The following is a 15,088-nucleotide window of genomic DNA, read 5'->3' as shown; positions in this document are numbered from 1 at the left end:
TGGATTACAACAATTCTGCAAAGATGAGTGGGCCAAAATTCCTCCAGAGCGCTGTAAAAGACTCGTTGCAAGTTATCGCAAACGCTTGATTGCAGTTATTGCTGCTAAGGGTGGCCCAACCAGTTATTAGGTTCAGGGGGCAATTACTTTTTCACACAGGTTTGGATTTCTTTTCTCCCTAAATAATAAAAACCCTCATTTAAAAACTGCATTTTGTGTTTACTTGTGTTATCTTTGACTAATAGTTAAATGTGTTTGATGATCAGTAACATTTTGTGTGACAAACATGCAAAAGAATAAGAAATCAGGAAGGGGGCAAATAGTTTTTCACACCACTGTATTACAACATTAAGAATGCAGAAATATTTGGAGTGCACAAAATATCCCCTATCTGCCCTATTGCATCTTTTTTCTTGCCTTGACAGAGGTATTTGGTGAACAAATTATTTAGCCCATATACAGTACATCCCTGTTTTGTATGTATATGGGCTAAATAAATCACAAGGGATTTTGTTCACCAACTACAGTGTGCTACTCGATTTCTTCTTCTGTATGCACCAGCTAACCTGAAGCATTTGAGGGTCTTCCATTATTAGCACATGAAACCAACTGTAACATACTCATCTGTTAGGAACCTTAGAAGCAGTGGTTACACTCAGATGCACAGGGCACCCCATTGGATTCCGGTGTTCACCAACGCCCTTTTGGGGCCCAGGTTTTCTACTGCGGAACCTACAAGGAGTAGTGCGTAAATTAGCAACAAGTCCAAAAATGAGGTACCGGCAAGGATTAGGCAAAACGTAGTCGAAGATCAGCGAAAGGGTCAAGGCAGGCAGCAGGAATCTAAGTCAAGAAACAGGCAGGAGTTAAAAAAACAGGAATTCAAAAACAGTATCAATGCTTTGGCAGGATCTGTGAACAGAAGCCAGCTTGGGTACTCTTGCAATGTAGACCGGGCCTTTTAAGGAGGATGTGGCGGCAAACATTCAAATCCGGCACTGAAATATGACATCATGCTGCTCGGCATCAAAACGCGAGCGTCAAACGCCAACGAAAGGACATTAATAATGCGGACGTGCGCACCAAGAGACATGGAGAGGCGCACCGGGAGGTAAGAGACTGGGGCAACCTACACAGGTATATTCAAAGAGGGTTGAGCTGTCCAAACTACAAATACATTGAGATACAGTATTTGTCATCACTGTGTTTGCAGTATAAAGGATAGCTGTATGAAAGTAAGCAGCCAGTGTGGCAGCTGAAATTCATAATGCAAACTATAAAGACAAATGCACAGGAATATAAATGGCGTGTATATCTCTATAAAGCACTGTCCCCCTACTTTTCAACCTCATGTACCTTATAAGAATGCTTACAATTATGACAGTTTAACATAGTTCATAGCAACTGGTTATAATCTCCGATAGAATGCCTACCGTATATACTTTTTAAAATAATTAGGTTGTATATATATATTTTTTTTTGCTAATGCTAGCGTCTAATTAATTTGAAGAGGAAACTTGCATCTGCACAGGAATCTTAAGAAATACAGCAAATATTTCTGTGATTATTTTCATTGATAGAAAATGCCTCATTAGATACTTTGTCTTTGAAGCCAGTGCTTGGAATTCAATGCAAAATGGCAATGAGTAAGCCATACAGCTTTAAAGAGATAGAAGCTAACTTAGCGTCTCCTGGATGTTCTTCTCAAATCAACATGGAAAACACAGGGAAGTCGGTCAGCTTTAAGAGCATACGGCCAACCATGGTAGACTGGTCTTAGCACTCAATGTGCTGTTCAGTTACTTTAAAACAATAACAGAATTTGATTGAGTCCTTTGTTGGTGTCATGAGGGAAGCCACTTCAAAAGGCACCCTGGATGGACTTACAGAAGACTTAACTACATTGATCAAAAGCTTTTGGCACTTTAGGAGGATGAACATAACCTGCCGTGAGGGATAAGGAAGACTGGGGACTTCATAAGTGACTTCAATAATTACAAGATAATGGGCTACAAATGATTAAAAAGAAAACTGTGAATTTGATGGCGCTCCTTGTCTAGTTGCACCCTGTTCCTGCATTAATGACCATGCGGAGGAGGTGAGTCCTAACCACTGCACTCGTATGAGGGGGCTAAATTATAGATGCTTCAATGACAAAGCAGCAGCAGACTTTTAAAAACATTCACATAATTTATAATATTAATGATTAGATTTGTAATGCAGTGCTACACCCACCTGCTACTTATACACCAATGTTCATGCAGTTTAGAATAACCCCATTTATTAAGCATAGACATAATATTAGTAACTACCACACTGGCCCCACATTTTGGAATCCCAAGCATAAATGAAATAGCAACCCAAAGGATGCAGCCTCTGTAGATACTTCCAATGTTTGTATCACTTTCTGGAGAAGATGGTTTATGTGATATACAGTGCCACTGCAATGTTCATCCATCCAGAACAGCATCAAACCTTTGGCTGAAGGGCTAACATCACCCCCATTTGAAAGCTGGAAAGAGTAAGAAGAAGGAGGCAAATAATAAAAAAAAACTATTAAAATATGATAAAGACTGATAAAAAAGTTGCTTAGAATTGGGCATTCTATAAGATACCAAAAGTTAGCTTAAAGGTGAACCTCCCCTTTAATGACTTGCTGAACAGTCACCTACTTCCATTAGAAACACATTCACAGAAATGTCTATACCAATGTGCAAATGCAAATATTAAACAATGTTATCGATCGATTTGAACATAGAACTTTTTTTAATATGTTTTTGTGGGGACAGTTGAATGCCCACAGTAGTATAAATAAGCCATTTGAACCATTGGTCAGTTTATTTTTACGTAGCCACACCATATCACCACAACTTCTTTATTCTGCTCTCTGTGTGGCAGCTTGTTATATGCAGTCTTTCAGTAATCTACAACAAAAAGGAGCACAAAACTATTTTTATAATCACTGCACGGGCCCAAGATGGCTATGAGTACCTGTGTGTGTGAATAAAGCAAGGAGGATGAGATGTGCAGCAATTTCAGCTTGGGGCAACAATCACAGAAAAAAATATGCTTTGCTACAAAATACATGCTAATTCACCAGATACCAATATGTTTACAACCTTCCCTTTAGTAATGCTCAGGTGTTTTGAGCTGAAAATGTGGCAGGCACAAGCAGAAAATTACCAATGGCATGTCCCCAGTAAAGGGATGGTCCATGCTTATTAAAGTAAGGCAGGCCCTGTTGCCTTGTTTTAAGCAGGTCTGTGTTAGGGTCTGGTGCCGCCCTAGGTGCTCCAGCCTCCCCCATTCCCTCACAATACAGTACATATGCAACAACTCATCTCCCTCAGCTCTTTGGTAAATGGCTCACTATAAGTTCTAGTGGGGCTGTGGTGGACAAAAAATAGTTTGGGTCTCTAAATTAAAATAATGTATTCTTTACATTACATTAAGTAATGGTGGAGTCTATTGGATGGCCAGTTCCAGTTTAAATTGGGTTTACCCCAATTTAATTCATAATCTACATACACACCTTTAACCTGTAAAATATACAGTATTTTTTGCATTATGGTATAATAATTATAATAGTACTCCCTATATGGATATAAGAAATCACCTTGGAGTTCTATGGCCTGTCTAAAGATGCTTAGCCTGTGGCCTCATGCTTTTATATGGCTGTGGAAGTTCATTTTATATATTAAAATAGACGTACAATATTCACAATACCAAGGTCAGAAATAGAAAGCATGTTTTATATTACATATTTATTATGAAATTTAGACTTGTACTAACGAAAATAAATATCTGATCAATCAACACAAACCACAAAATATATGTGTTTGTTAAAGGCACTCCATCCTCCAATGTATTTCTTAACTGAGCCTATTTCTGATTCTGCATATTATAGACCAGTGATCCCCAACCAGTGGCTCATGAGCAACATGTTGATCACTAACCCCTTGGATGTTGCTCCCAGTGGCCTCAAAGCAGTTGCTTATTTTTTAATTCCTGGCTTGGAGGCAAGTTTTGGTTGCATAAAACCAGATGTACTGCCAAACAGAGACTCCTTTAGATTGCCTATCCACATTGGGGCTACCAAATAGCCAATCACAGCCCAAGGAACTTTTTTCATGCTTCTGTTGCTCTCTTACAGTTGAATGAATAATCATGTTTAATACATCAGTTTACAGCTTTTGTATGTATTTTTTGTATTCTTCTTTGAATCTAACCATAGCACTAAACCCTGAACAAATGGACTTGAAAATCAATGTTGGGGCCTAAGGCACATGGAGCTAAAATTAATATTCCAAGGACACAGCAACCTCGAACAGGCATTACCTATATAGTCACAATCACTCTGCTACCCAAAGGCAGCCAAGCACGGGCCAACTTTATTGTTAAATGGTCAGTTACGACTTCTCCAGCTGTCATTGTCTTACTCCATTGCTGGAAAGTCTATTGAACCGGCCAAACTGCCCCTGCAAGGTGGCCGAAACTATTTTTGGAGAAGGTTTATATCTCTGCCTTAATCTCACTACAATTTAGACAAATTTGTTTTTACCAACTTTATGTTAGTATAGATTACCCATCGAAATGAGCATCTTGGAAAGAATGAAAAGAAGGTTTGAGGATTAGCATGGGGTGACCCCTGTGGACAGATACATTTAACCCCTGTGCACCTTATATCCTCTGTTTATGTTCATACTGGATTCCTTAATTAATGAATTAATTTGTGGGCTTTCACAACATCTCAGTTACAAGTCAGTTGTAGACACCAGCCTTAGAGATGAACCACTGCTGTTCTCTCTTTTGCTTTCATAATAGAAAGCAGAGCCCATTATTTTTATGTTTTGCAAAACCTTCTGCATGGTGATCCCTTTCATCAATCCAGCTGCCCATTCAAACAATAAAATATTGATTGTGAAACCGCTGTTTCTCTAGTGTCAATGGATAACTTTCTCCTACCTGCTCTGCCCAAAGATGGAAAAAATAACCATGTAATCTGTGGTTACCTTCATCATGTCCCCCTCTAAACCCAAAACCCTAACCAGCACTTGAAGTGCATTCTAACAAAATATAATAACACAAACATCCACTAATATAAATGCAAGCCCTTAAATGACTTTATTTTGGATGCTGGATACAGGAGAATCCCCTTATTCAAATGATTTACTCCACGAATAAATGCTTTGCATCTAAATATATGCCTGCTTGCGGCTCTTTTTTGTTTGGCCTGTGTGACATCCATTTAAGAAGTTATTTATAGCTGAGCTAAGATTTCCTAAATTCTGCTATATACTATTCATTAAGAGCACTCTAGCATTAACAGCCAATAGAGTTTTGCAACTTTCTTTTTGTACCAAATTCATCTCCGAAGACTGGGGCATTTTGTGGATAGATAGTGCAAGTTAACAAGCAATAGTCAATCCTAGATGGATTAGCAGGGAGCCTGAGAAGTTAATTGTATGGATGATTATGTGTTTTTGCACAAGCAAAAAGTGCCGGGGTCACTTATCATACTAAAGATGTCACATTTCATGAACACAAATATGCGCATTCTCTAAGCCCAGTTTTAAGATCTCAGGCTACACTAACCTGGGAGGTCAGTATGAGTTTACTTTCTCAGACCTCTGGCATGCAGGTAGAATAGCTTCTGCAAGTCTGTGTCCTTAACTCCCAGGCTTGACTTGGAATGCAAATCCTTCAATCCTCTTACAGGCAAAGTTGTGTTTTCTCTGCAGGGTCCAATTCAAAGTTTACAATGTGCTTTAGAACAAGGGCAGATTAAATCTCGGCCACATGTGTCATTTCAAAAAGAAACATAAACAAGAGTCTCCTCCGAGATGAATAAATGATTTCAACAAAACCAAAAGTAAGTTTAAATTAGTATTGCTTATGTGTCATCTGATATATAAGCGTGGTTGGAATGTATACTAATTACCATGAGTTTTTAATACCGCAGTCATGTATACTAGGGGCCAAATGTATAAAAAGGTTAATTTTAACACACAAAAAATGGAAAATATGGTTAGTACTAATGCGGTTTGCCTCATTTTGTTGTAAATACCAGTACTGTAAAGACTCTGGGTGCAATGTGTATACATTAGAGTTATGCCACAATTTGCAGCATAATCATAAACTTCAAAAGATATAGCAAATTCTAGTCTAGTGAACTAATGTATTTTACAGAATTTTGTACACAATATTCAAGTCTGTAACTCAGCAGGGCAAACTATATCAGGTAGAGCTTCCATGGAGAGATTATATTACCCATGTGGCCCTAGCCATAAGCTGACTAAACACACAGTAGTTTTTTTGGAATACCTGAGTAATCAGTTTGTGGGCTATATATCAGCTGGATATAGTGTTCCCAAGCACTGTATTTTCCCAAATAGGAAATGCAGTAAAGTGAAGCCTATGTGCCAAGTGAGGGGTTCAATTTCCCGAGTTGCAAATAAAGAAGAAAATTTAGTTTCATAAGTGAAAGACTGGGACCAATGTAAGTGCCACAGCTGCAAAACTCCATAAGGAACACATAGCAATATATAAGCTCTCTTTAAACATTATACCAACATTTTTCATTTTAACTTTTGGTTAGTGTTCATGGTTTAAAGAGCCAGGTTTCATATGACTGCACTATTTTAGACAACTTAAAGGGCTCTTTCACCTTCCAACACTTTTTTAGTTCAGTTGTTTTCAGAATGTTCACAAGAAACAAAGACTTTCTTCAAATACCTTCTATTTGTGTCTGCTTTGCTAATACTGAAGTTTAAAGGTGGTCATACACGGGCAGATTAAAGCTGCGGATATTCGGCAGCTTATCTGCCCATGTGTGGGGGCTCCCGACGGGTCCTCCCGATCTATATCAGGCCAAAAATCGATCAAGATATCGATAAAGCAAGTTTGATTTTTTTGTTCGTCCTGCGACCCGTCGGCGCCCATTTGCAGCCTAGTAATCCGATTGTTCGGCACTAGAGCGAACGTTCAGATTAACCCGATATCGCCCAGCAGTTAGTGGGCATATCAGGTTAATATCTAATAGTGTATGGCTACCTTAAATTTTATTTTTCACCTTCTTATGTCTTTCTAAAGCAGCTCTGGGGGGTCGCTGACTCTGTAACTGTTTTAAACTGATAATTGATACATTTCTTATGTTTGTCCCTGCTGAGCAGAATTTCTGAGTTCCATTAAAGGCAGCTGTTAGAATTGATGCAATAGTAATATTCCACAGATGCTGCTGAGAAATGTATCAACTAATGAAGCAAATTGTAACAGGTCAGAATCTGCATCTGAGCTGCCAGACTGAAACGCCAGAGACAGGCACATTAAAATTCGATTTTGGAAAAATGGTCAAAAAGAAAGTATGGAAAGCAACTGAAAAATGTCTTTATTTTTTATATCTGAAAATAACAGAACAGAAAAAAGTGTTTGGAAGTTGAACCACCCCTTTAAAGGTAATGAAATTTTAATTGGTTATATTTGGAAAGTTTCTTATTTGATTACGATGAAGCTTATATTAAATTTAAATTTTTCGCACTAGTTCTCCTTTAAAATGTGTTAGAAAGGTCTTTAAGAAGCATTTGCTCTAATGAAGGGCTAAGTAAAGAAAAAAATTAAAACACTTTTGTTGTGCAGCTTCCCATTTCTGGAGGATACATTGTGCAAATGTTACAGCAGAGGAAACACTAATGTTAGGCCATCTTGTTCTGGTGGGCCCTGGGCAAATATGCCTTTTGCCAATTTATTAAAAGACCACTGATCACAATGCCTGCTAGAAATGCAATGTTGTGTTTCGGTAGTGCAAAACAAGGTATTCATTTTTAAGGCATTATATCCACACACAAACACATGCAAGCAGTGATGATTGGTCACCAAAACAATGATCTACATGGTGATACTGTCAGACTTATAGTCATTTAAGCCTGCTTTTATGGGCATCTCTCTTTCGCATTGGAAAAAGGAGATAATGTCATAACAAAAAATACGTTTTAACTTATAGCAGATTTCGCTTTCAAACCGGTATAGCTGTGTGACATTAGATCTGGTCCAACATATATTACATTAACCCTGTATGTGTGAACCTCAGACATCAGTTCTTACTAGCTAAAAGTTCTACAAGTGCTGACTGTGTCTGAAAAATATCCAGTTTATGCTTCGAACACGTATATATAAATAAAGAGGACAGTGACGTATTGAAATATACATTAACATTAATAGGGCTCAACTTTTTCATATACAAAATATTCTACGGCTTTAATTGGGAGCTGTGCATTACAAAAAGGTTATACACACAACAGTGGAACTTCAAATCTAAATGTGACCCACATGTACTGTAACAAGAGCTTATTGCCCCACTTGTAACCCACAATAATAGGTCATTAGGGGCTTGTACAATTCTAGCCATGTATTTCCAGGTTCAGTCTAAGTACCAGGCTTGTTAAATACACAAATAGCTCAGATACCCTACGAGTACAATGTTTGTTTGAACTGACCTTCTGGATAATTACCTAAGTGAGGAGATATAATGATCGAGTATATTGTTTTAATTAATGGGAAGCATTGCCCAGATTATTACATCTTAGATGTTTTGACTGGTCTCCTATTCTGTTACTGTAACAGTAATTCTAATTTTATAAATCAGCTAAAATTTCTAATGAAAGGTGACAGAAAGGCTCATGCTTCTACTATATATTTTTCTTTTAGGCTAATTGAGCTGTGTGCATGGATGGATCATAGTGAGTAGGGATATAAATTCTAGTGTTAAGTACAGTCTCTCTGGTGTATTTTCTTTTAACACTCATTTTATATTCAAATAAATGCAATTTTGATACATAATTCTCAGTTCAGAACCAGTGAAGATATACTTTCGCAGCCTGCCTATGTATATATAGTCATACACTGTATATATTATACCAAATATACTTTAGTAATATTCAGTAGCTGGCACAAACTGGATCTCTCCCCTTACAAATATGTTAATAAAACTTTCAATACAAAATAAACTTTTTTTAAAAAATTTTATTTAAATTTTATTTTATTAATGTATCCTAAAATAATAGATGTGGTATCTGTGAATAGGCAGATACAATTTGCAGCAGCTATTAGTATTGTTAGATTAGTGTAATTCCAAACACATATATATATATATATATATATATATATATATATATATACTGTATATATATATATATACTGTATATATATATATATATATACTGTATATATATAGGTATGGGACCTATTATCCAGAATGCGCAGGACCTGGGGTTTTCCAGATAACGGATCTTTCTGTAATTTGGAACTTTATACCTTAAATCTGCTAGAAAATCATGTAAACATTAAATAAACCCAGTAGGCTGGTTTTGCGTCCAATAAGGATTAATTATATCTTAGTTGAGATCAAGTACACGGTACTGTTTTATTATTACAGAGAAAAAGGAAATCATTTATTTGGATAAAATGGAGTGTATGGGAGACAGCCTTTCTGTAATTCGGAGCATTTTGGATAATTGGATACATTTGCTTAGTGCTTACTTTCAAATTATTGCATTCATTTTTCTATGTGCAGTTGGCTGAAAAAAACAATCACTGATTGGTTGCCAAGGGATACTGCCCATGTGTAAATTTACCCTGTGTTATTAAATGAGCCCCACTTATTCTTACCTTAAAAATCTTAGTAGGCGACCCCCCAGTGTTTATGCTGGGCATGACTTGAATTACTCGTCTCATCTATGGCAGTTAATCACCTCTTGGAAGGATTTCAGTGAATTCTGACGTTTGTAGTTGACCAAGATCCCGAGTTAAGTGACAATGCTCTAGAACACAGGCTGAAAGTGGCCCTTCATCTCTCAGCTGCTTAGACACGAGAAAGGATTTACACAGTAAGAACATGTGTGAATATATATTATTCAAAAAACATACCCACATGCATACATGATGGAATCATTTGTCATCCCTTTTCAGAAAAAAAGCTAAATATACACAATGATGATTAGTATATTATATTTAATTAATAGTCACAGTAATACACAGTGTAATTGAGGCGATGTAAAGTGATAGTCTGTACTAATTTATTTTATTCTGCCAGAGACACTTTCAATATGTTGCTTTATTTACCCTGCACATTCCTGGAGGGGTTTTAAGCTCCTGGGCTGCTAAGGCAACAAACATCATTCCAATGAAAATCCTGTAGCAAATCCAAGAGGGGCTGTCATGTTCAGAAATAAAAATAAAAAACTTCATCTGGAACCTTCCACTAATGAACTTGTTTAGGTCTTTACCTTTCTGCTGGAGTAAAGGGAGTCAGTCAGAGCTGCAGTTTCAGTTGGAAGGAAGCAGGGAGCACAATTGCAGCACCAAAAAGGCAGCTGATGGTGTTTCCATGCAGTTCAACAACAACTGGAGAGCCTTGGGGCCCCTGTGATGCTGAGGACTCAGGGCAAATGCCTTTTATATCCTACATTAGGGGGCAGATTTATTAAGGGTCAAAGTGAAAATTCGAAGTAAAAAAAATTCGAATTTCGAGCTATTTTTTGTGTACTTCGACTAGGGAATAGTCCAAACTCAATTTGAATATAGTAATTTATAATGTACTCTCTCTTTAAAACTTCGACTTCTACCATTCGCCATCTAAAACCTGCCGAATTGCTGTTTTAGCCTATGGGGGACCTCCTAGAACTCCTATATGGAGTATATGGAGTCAATTGGTGGACCTTGAAAAATCTAAGTTTTTTTTTTTTGAAAATACTTTGAATCGAATATGATCTTCGATTGAACTTCAATTCGAATGATCAAATACACCCATAAAAAAAAAACGTTGATTTTTTTTTTCATAAATTTCGGTTGGTCTTTTTTTATTCGAATTTGAAAAAAACTCCCATTACTTCAAAATTCGACCCTTGATAAACCTGCCCCCTAGCAGTGGCATTCCACCAGGAATGTATTGGGGAGAAAAGAAAAGTTTAAGTTTTATATATTTGCTCAATGGTGTATAGTATTTCTCAAGTAAAAGTCAAATATATTCAGAAAACACATTTGGTAAGGTAAAAAAAAAGAGTAGTATATGGTTCCTAAGTCAATTTTTAAAATGCAAAGGAAACTAAAATTCTAAAAAAAATTAAAATAAATAAAATGTGTTTACTAATTGCCACTTTTTTACTGTCACCATGAATGAAAATAGTTACTGGCGCAATTTCTTATTATCCGCACTGATTGGTTTGTGTGCAAAAGCACAATAATCCTTCAGGCGGAAATATTACTCTGCTGTGACTTGTTGAAGTGCTGTTTTTATAGAATGCAGTAAAACCTATCACAATGTTACTATAAATGCATGATTATTATAATAAAACTGTTATATAATATAAATTACCTCAGAGCAAGGTTAAGAAACCCTTCCAAAAAAAAGTCACACACACTAAACTGCAAGAAAAAATGTAAAAATCTAGTTTCTGTTTTGCTCAAATTCACATGTACAAATCATATTGAACTTTAGTAGATTAGCCCCTTGGCATTCATTCTGGTCGGCCCTGGTTAGAATTTCTCACCTTCTCTATGTCCCATCGATGCCAATGGCACACACTTGGAATCACAGCGGTTTTGACATTTCAGGGTAAAGCCTTTGTACAAAACTCTTCAAGTTTAAAAAACAAGCCCAATACAAGTCGAGGAGCTTAAAGCAGTACCTTTTGTTAAAGAAACAAATTGAGTTTTGATTTTGGACAATAGTGTTTCTCAAATTTCTTCCAAAAACCTGCAGCCCATCTGTGATCTCAATGCAATCTTCTTTTATTCTCCTTCAATTCACTTAGCAATGGAGAGGCAGATGCAGGGAGCTGGTGCTGAATTCTAATTACTGGGTATTACCTGAAACAAAACGTCAGATTCTCGTTGGTATGAGTTTTAAAGTGAGCCTGGGATGCCAATTAAGCCACAGAAAATGGTGAGAATACAGTAGTATGAAATAGTAGAAATTTGCATTGGATAAGTTGCCTGAATCTGATAGATCACTGTCGGCACAAATACACTTCACCTTGATGTTTAGAATTATCCTTAAGATTCCATTCCCCTGAGGCATTTGGATGGTATGTGCCCGCATTTGGCACTGTTTAAAGTGCGCAAAATGTGCAGAAATATGTTGAAATATTATAATCCGATCTTTCCTATATTTGCATGCTGTAATTATCTATATTGACATTTGCACATAAAATTGTTCATAAAACATAGAGCTCATAATTAACATGTGCTAGATTGTACCAGTGCAGTCAATGCTGTATTGGAGTCCATAGCCACCTTTGGAACCAACCCTAACTCGCCCACCAGCTTGCAGAAGTAATGGAGCATGCATGATTGCTCATGATGTCACTTCCTCTATGTGTAACGTCACTTCCACTGGAGCTGGACCCCTCAGCCCCCCAAGCTCCACTGGTGGATTTTTTTTTATTATTCTTTAAAAAAAATCAATTATATAGGCACCCCCCCATAAAGCTACTGCCCTAGACATTGACCCTTGGGTGCCCATAAATAAATACCTCCTTAAAGGGGAAGGAAACCTAGGTGGCGCAAAAACCCTCCCCCTCTCCCGTGTGTTGCCCACCCTCCCTCCTCCCCCCTGGCCTACCCCTCCCGCTGGGCAAATGCCCCTAACTTGTTACTTACCCTTCTGCGCAGGTCCAGTCCAGAGAGTTCACAGACGACATCTTCTTCCACACGATCTTCTTCCTGCTGTGAACAAACGGGAGGGGGGGTGGGGGGTTTGCGCCGACAAGGTTTCCTTCCCCTTTAAAGGAAAACTATACCCCCAAAATGAATACTTAAGCAACAGATTTTATATCATATTAAGTGGCATATTAAAGAATCTTACCAAACTGGAATGTATATTTAAATAAATATTGCCTTTCTACATCTCTTGCCTTGAACCACCATTTTGTGATGGTCTGTGTGCTGCCTCAGAGATCACCTGACGAGAAATACTGCAACTCTAACTGTAACAGGAAGAAGTGTGGAAGCAAAAGACAGAACTCTGTCTGTTAATTGGCTCATGTGACCTAAGAAGTATAGTTTGTTTGGTATGTTTGTGTGCACCGTGAATCATACGATCCCATGGGCGGCCCTTATTTTTTAAAATGGCAATTTTCTATTTATGTTTACCCAATAGCACATACTACAAGAAAAGTATATTATTATGAAAATGGTTTATTTACACGAGGCAAGGTTTTACATATGAGCTGCTTTATGCAATATCTTTGTATAGAGACCTACATTGTTTGGGGGGGGGTATAGTTTTCTTTTAAGTGAAATTACCAATAGGAACAAATAAGAAATGTGTTTTATTTATACAACTATGAATTGTAAATCTCAGGCTGGATAAAAACTGAGCTTTACTTCCACTTTCTTTTCTTATCAGTAATTTGCAGTGATAATAAGAACTTTTGTCACTTTCCAAAATTCTGTAAAACACTTCAAAAGGGGCCATAAAGCACCCAGAATGCAGGCATTTGACTTGATACTTCTGTGTGACTTGCTTCTACGTGATGGTAAGAATCGTGCTGCCTGGCACAAAGTTCTTATAGAACTAATGGGGTAACAGGATAGGATAGGAAGGAAGGAGACAAAGAGAATGAGAAAGTACTTTAAGTAATACTGATGCTAAAAAAACTACTTTTTAAAATATCAATTTATGTTACAAGTTACTTATGGGTCCTGTTGATTGTATTTTGCTGAAAGGTCTGTTTTTGTAAAGATTTTTTAGTTGATGTTCCAACACCTGACTGTTTTGCCAACCTGACTGTCCCATCCAGGGCCGGACTGGGAGTAAAAAGCAGCCCGGGAAAAAAAATCAAAGCAGCCCACATGTAAACATGCAATGGTCTTGTACTCACCCCTCATATATTGGGGTAAAACTGCAAACAATTATGTGCATAAGAGCTGCATTTCCCACTTAAGTGTAATTAATGTAAAATATGTTAAAGATTCTGCAGCCTTGTGCCTTTATATGGTCACAGAACCCCTCAGTGACTTCTAATATCCTTATCATTTACAGTAGGGGGTACACTATCCCTAATAATACATGAGTGATATTCAGAGTTCCCTGTATAACTCAGCCTGAAGCCTTGTGTCTTTATATGGTAAAAGAACCCCCCAGTGACTTCTAATATCCTTATCATTTACAGTAGGGGGTACATTATCCCTTATAATACATGAGTGATACTCAGAGTTCCCTGTATAATTCAGCCTGCAGTCTTGTGCCTTTATATGGTCACTGAACAACCCATCAGTGACTTCTAATATCCTTATCATTTACCCAGCAACTATCTAATCAGGGTTATATTGTTGTAAAAAGGGGTGCCCTTGGTGCTCTTCCTTACAAGCATGACTAACCTCCCAGTAACTGAGAAAATCTCCTGTGCTATAGAATTATCCATTTATGGGTGTGGCTGGAATAAATGGGTATCAGTTAATCAGTTGCTATTTACTCATTTTTCGAAAGGGCAAAGGATTTTCAACAGGCTAGCCAGATGCTTGCAGTCTTTTTAATTGGAATATTTCTTTATCAATAAAAATAATCCATAGAAATCAAATCATTTTTTCATAATTAAAAAGGGACATAATGCTAGATTACATCCCATTTACAATCGATTCTCCCAGAAGTTTAATCTTACCTATAGGCAGAAGATAGATGGTAGGCAAGCAGGAATATGGGCCATGGAATGTATGAAAAACTAACAGGTGTCATCCCCAGTTCGTCTGCTAGACTTGGGCAAATGAACCTTTTTCCTAAGAATGTGCTGCCCCACTGACAGCCAGGTATAGCGTGCATCACAGCGGCACACTGCGCCGTGGTGCTTCCTGCCTTTGAGCACCAGCTTTCCTGCCCTGGCTTCTACTACGCATGCGCAGGCACGCGTACACGCGGGGGGGGGGCGAGCGTGCAAGCGTGGAGCGGATCACTTTCCGATGAGCGCCAAAAACTTTAGTCTGTGGCACAGTTTCTAATTCTAATCAGGAGCCAGTGGCCCACTTGAAAGGAGTATGAAGCGGCCCCTCGGGCATTTGCCCGACCCCAGGTATTGCCAGTCCGGGCCTGGTCCCA

The sequence above is a fragment of the Xenopus laevis genome, chromosome 4L (assembly GCF_017654675.1).
Source record: "Xenopus laevis strain J_2021 chromosome 4L, Xenopus_laevis_v10.1, whole genome shotgun sequence".
Classification (NCBI taxonomy): Eukaryota; Metazoa; Chordata; class Amphibia; order Anura; family Pipidae; genus Xenopus; species Xenopus laevis.
Note: the sequence above shows the minus strand (reverse complement) of the source record.